This window comes from Pseudorca crassidens, chromosome X (genome assembly GCF_039906515.1).
Source record: "Pseudorca crassidens isolate mPseCra1 chromosome X, mPseCra1.hap1, whole genome shotgun sequence".
In the NCBI taxonomy this organism is placed as follows: domain Eukaryota; kingdom Metazoa; phylum Chordata; class Mammalia; order Artiodactyla; family Delphinidae; genus Pseudorca; species Pseudorca crassidens.
The window spans coordinates 44,144,480-44,150,479 of NC_090317.1; positions in this window are offsets into that span (position 1 = coordinate 44,144,480).

A 6,000-nucleotide genomic window follows, 5' to 3' on the forward strand; every position below is an offset into this window, starting at 1 on the left:
CTTTAGGATGAAATTCATTCCCCTCCCCACCAACACCACAGTCCTTTCCATCCCCCATCCTTTGCCAAGGCCCCAGGTCAGACTTTTACACCTGCAGTTCTGACTCTGGTCACCAGGTGGCATCGCTCTCCATTTTCTACACATTTTTCTTTTTCCCCTCAATGGAAAATGTATATTTTAAAAACAGAATTGAAAAGTTTCCTCAAACTCTATTGGAGAAAAACAAGTACAGTGTGATTTTAACTTACTTTGAAACATTCAGATGTGTATAGAAAGACTAAAAGGGCGTATGTGTAGTTTCTACCCTGCTTCTCATTCATTTATTAATGTGTACTGTGTGTTTACCATGTGGCAGGAACTGTCAGTCCAATTCCTTATCTGCATCCCAACCTCCCTCTCTTCATCTCCAGACCTGCATAACTGGAAAAGCCCCCAGGAAACCAGATGGATGTTAGTGCCCACCGCATGGAGCCCCATGACCTCAGGCTCCATTCTAAGCACAATTAGTCCAAGCTTTACCCTGGGTCCTGGAAACCAGCATGGAAACAGGAAATGATGTAGCTTAGTGGGAGAGGCTATAACTTGGGAAGCTGTGGCACCTTCTAAATCAAACCCCCGTCCTTTTGCATAGGACGAGTAGGCTGTTACCTTCCCTGACGGGACACCACTCAGAGAGTCAAGGATGAGGTGAACAGTGTTGCTTTCGGTTTTGCTTCTCCTCACAGGCTCCAGCTGGAGGTTTTACTTTCTCTTAGACCTTTGCTCTGTCAGAGTGGTACATTTCGGAACTGGTTTTGTATGTTTTATCCCTAAGAGGGTGGTTCTATCCATTTAGTCATCTGACAGGTCCATTTGAGGTGACATGGAGTTCCTGCTTCATGAAGACCTTCTCTGCCAGTCAGGGGGAGCCTGGATCCATACCCACAAGAGACAGAAAAGAGTAGAGACCGAGCTATCAAGACAAACACAGGACCAAGACTCTGGTCCAAATGCCTAATTCTCTTGACTTAGTGAAATGGTTTTCACATATTTCTCACATGACGGTCACTTCTTTTCTGGGTTCCTCTTACACCTGACGCTTAAATATGATCCCTTTCTCTCTCTCCTGTCCACAAACATATACCCACAATAAATTCCTCTAAAAGTTAGTGGTGAAGAAAAGTTTTCTAAATATGGCTTCAAATCCAGAAGCAATAAGGGAAAACCATAGTACACCTGATTTCATTAAAAATTGTAAGGCAGAAAGCATCCCATCAGCAAATTAAACTGAAAAATTACAAATTGGGAAACATACAACTTACATCAATGACAAAGGTTATCTACCTTGTAGTAGAAAGATTATGAAAAAGCAAGGGCAAATTAGAACATTCTGAAGGAGAAAGGGCACTAGATACAAAAAGGATTTCCTCAAAAAGTGTTCCTTAAACATGTTAAAAAGTGTGAAACCTAACTCTGGATTAAGAGATGCAAAGAAAAAAACAAACAAACCAAAAAGCCGAGATGCCTCTTCTCATCATTTACATAGTCAGTGAAGAAATAGGCAATCACGTACATTGCTGGTGGCAATGTAACATGGTATAACTCCTAGCCAGGGGATTTGATACGGTGTTATGAAATTACCAGGGTACTTACCCTTGGAACCAGCAATGTCTCTCCTAAGAATCTATCCCAAACTAACAATGTAAAAAGACATAAACACAAAGCCATTCCTGCCAGAACAATTCATACAGCAGAAGGCCAGAAACAAGACATATCCACCAATAAGGGGCTGGTTGAATAAACTGTGGTCCATCTACATCTGAGAGGACTGTGCAGCTGTAAAAAGCAATGAAGACTCCTTCTCTGTACTGTTGTGGAGTCATCTCCAGGATATATTGTTCAGTGATAAAAGCCAGGTGCAGAAAAGTGTGTGGAGCTGCTGCTGTCCAATATGGCGGCCACTAGCCTCAAGTAGCTATTTACAGTAAATTAAACTCAAATTACATGAAATTAAAAAATCAGTTACTCAGTCAGAGTTACCACATTTTAGGTGCTAAAGGTTCAATTCCTGAATAAGACTCAGGTACTTCATGACTGCTGTGTTGAACAGCACAGATACAGAACATTCCCATCTCCACAGAAGTTTCTGTTGGAGAGCACTGGTGTAGAATATGACAACTTTTACGTATGAAACGGGGAGAAAACAAATGTATGTTATATTTCCTTATATTTTAAGAACTGTACAGTTAATACAAAAGATGATAAAAATGCGTACCTATAAGGGGACAGAAGAGCAGCCCAGGATGCAAGCCAATGACGTAGATTCTCTTAAATATGAAACCTATATTACTGGCTCTATGCACTGAAAGGGCAAGAAACAATGACCAACACAGTAGTAATCAGCAACTGTAGTCCCTAGACTGAATTTCCCACTAAAAGGAACCAGGCTTCCTTGGAGAAATGCCTGATTTTTGGTCTAGGTAAGGATTGTACCAGGTGAGTCTGGACGGAACTCTCATACCAGAAATTATATCAAAAAGACTCATAACCTCAGGGCCTCCCATTGGCCAAAGATAGAACAATTTGAACATCAAAAACATTAATGACTATCATGCACTAAAACACGTCAAATATAGAAACATCTATGACACTCTAAAAAAAAAGCCAACAAAACCAACTCACTGCTCACCTTTGAGAATCCTAGGGAAACACCTGATTTTTGAAAGTGCAAATATTGCCAGTGAACTGTATATACACCTTGCCTTTCCTATGCTTGTTATACCTACGCATAGTTGTTGAGGGAAGAATTCTTTTATAAAAGAATTTCTGCCAATACATGCAGAAGCAATTAAAGAATTTGTACGTCATGCTTTTGCAACCTTTTATGAAATGTAGCTCTAGGCAATGATCATTAGAGGCTGCAAAAAAGGGATGTGAAAAGCAGATGGGAAATTTTATAAAAGCTGTGTCACAGTATCTCTGAATTTGCCTTTCCTCACTTGTAAAATGGGAACAATTCTATCCATATTAGACAATTACTGTGAGGAGCAAAAGGTCAATCGGGCAGATGATACATATAGTGCTGAATAGGGATGAATAGTCTTATCTCATACCTGACCTTCCTTTAAAGGAGATTCCCTTGATACAATCCAAACAGCATGATTATAAGACAATAATGTGGAAATATTAAATGGAAAGGAAACGTATAAGTTTTCATTACGTATTCACTTCAGTGTCATTTCTCTGTGCTGGAGTCATTTCTCAGATAATTTAGGAGAAAGGAAAACTGACTCCAGCATTTCCATTGGGTGTGTGAAAGAAAACCATTGGTCCATTTCACATTATTTCATATCTTTTCCCATTCCACTTTTAATAATTATGTTAATTTCTTAAGAATAACATGTGTACTCAAATGAACTTACCTATCAAACAGAAACAGACTCACAGACAGGGAACACACTTGTGGTTGCCAAGGGGGAGAGGGGGTGGGGAAGGGACGAATTGGGAGTTTGGAATTATCCGATGCAAACTATTTATACATAGAAGGGATAAACGACAAGGTCCTACTCTATAGCACAGGAAACTATATTCAATATCCTGTAATAAACCATAATGGAAAAGAATGTCAAAAGGAATATATATGTGTAACTGAATCACTTTGCTGTACAGCAGAAATTGACACAACATTGTAAATCAACTATACTTCAATAATAATAATAAAAAAAGAATAACATGTACTGTAACCCAGCAAGAATAGGCTTTGCAGAAGAACACTACAGTAAATCACTGGGGGCCAGGCACATCATAGGTTCTTGGGTAAATCGTTTCCCCTATGCTGGCCATTTTTTTGGATAAAACCTCTCAGATGTAGAGGCTAATGAGATACCATCTGGGAAAGCACTTTTGAGACCTTAGATGGGATGGAAGAAGCTATTATTTCTACGTAATTACTTTCCAATCTACACTTCAGATATTATCATACTCTGTGTTGAATGAATTCAGTAGGCATAAGTCCTTGCATTACTTTGTACTTGAACGGCCATTTGTGAATAGTCTTAGGGTGGTTGGAAGGGAAAAGTTATATATTAGGGCAGGACCTCTGGCCCAGAAAATCATAGGGACTTATCTATTGTGAATGCATGCATTTTTTCTATCTCATGCATTTTCCACAACATTCCTGGAAGGTAGAGAATAACATATCTTTACATCATGTTGTAGCTGGAGAAACAGTAATGTACAGAGGTTAAGCAACTTGGCTGGGGGTCATCCTTCTCTTAAGAGGAAAAGCAGAGACTGACACCCTGTATGTCCAAGTGCAGACTGCATGATGCTCAGCTGCACATGGCACCGTATTCAAATAAGTCTTGCTTTCCTGCTGACCTGGGTCACTTCTGAAATCTATCTTCACTTCCGATGCCAGGCTGATAGTCCTGCTTGTATTTATTCAAGTCGGTGAACATCACTGTACTTCAATTTCCTGTTCTGTAGAGACAAGGGAATGTGGTTAGGTCATTAGTGTTTGAAAGTGAATTCCCAGACAACATAAGGAATATGCACAGTATAATAGAGGGACAGGTGTTATGCTGAGGATGAATAATTGAAGGAACAGGCTCCAAATGCATGAAGGTCAAAAGTTCCTGGATTCATTAATGCATATTGATAAATCAACCTGTGAAAAAGTTGTACTAAGTGAAATCCCCACCAGCAATATCAGACTTTGTAGGATTCCCCATATGCACCCCCACACTGGAAATTCTCAGTAGTTTATTGTTACACTTGAAAAACATGAACATAGAAATTCTCTTATTGTCATCAGATTTAATTGGATAGTAAGGTTATTTAAAAGTATCCCTAGTATGCAGACTCTTCTGCTAATCATCATTTGCATTAGTTATTAACGCAAAAAGGTCCAGTGACATCGGCAACCTAACAAACCATGAGTGACGGCCTTATAAGCCAGCAAGTTCTCCTAGGGCTACTGCCTGCATGAAGGCTCCAGGGTGTGTGTGTGTGTGTGTGTGTGTGTGTGTGTGTGTCCTCTGGGACCTCCTAAGGACAATGTGTATCCCTAGAAAGAGATTGAGAATATCTCTTTGTGATATATGTTGAGTTCAAGTTTAGAGAGGAGCTGGATCTGCTCGTTCTTGAGTCTTTCGAAATGGCACAAGAGTTGGACCACAGCAAGCTTCTGAGCAGACAGTAGTCTCGTTCCCCCAGATGGAAGGCAAGCCTGTCTGTGAACTCACCTGCTCAGGTCAGGGATGGATCCCTCCAGGACATAAGGTGTGGCAGTCTGCCTAAATGTGCCTCTGAACACTGAAGTTGAGGGCTCCCATCTTGCAGCTGTCAGTTGCAGAGTCTTGAGAAGCTGCATCCTCTCAGCCACCCACCACCATGGGCTCAGTCATCTGCATGAGGAGCTCTGCACTCAGGGATAAAAATCCTTAAATTCTTAGCACATCTTTGACACGTCGTGCATTCACCTATTCATCCATTCATACGTTTAACAGACATTAAGAAGAAACTCTACACTATCCCTTCAGTAAGTTTTAGGTTTCTCCAGAATGGAAACAAGGAAATAAAGTGTGGGAAGGCTGGTGTGGTCAATTCAGATGTTAAATCTAAGAAGAGATAGATCCTTCTCCTTAAGATTTCAAGCTGCTCAAGTATCTTATAAATGGTGATTATAGAACATCATTTAATGCTGTGGGCCTCTGTCCACATCTCTGGTTACTGACCTCTTTACATATATATTCTGCACTCTGCAACTAAAGATCTACAATGAATTCTTGATACTCAGTTCACATCCCCCGACCTCCCCTCCAACTCAGTCTTCATCTCTCATCTAATGGGGACGTCCCTCCACTCCTCCACTGAAATTTATCTTGCCAAAGTCAACAACCACCTTTTTGTCACATTTATACATCATGAGTGTTGAAATGCATGGCCAAATGGAGACAGAGGTTTCCCTAGCCAGGATACAATTAAGTTGCTTGTCTACAGACAAGGATTACATTGCAA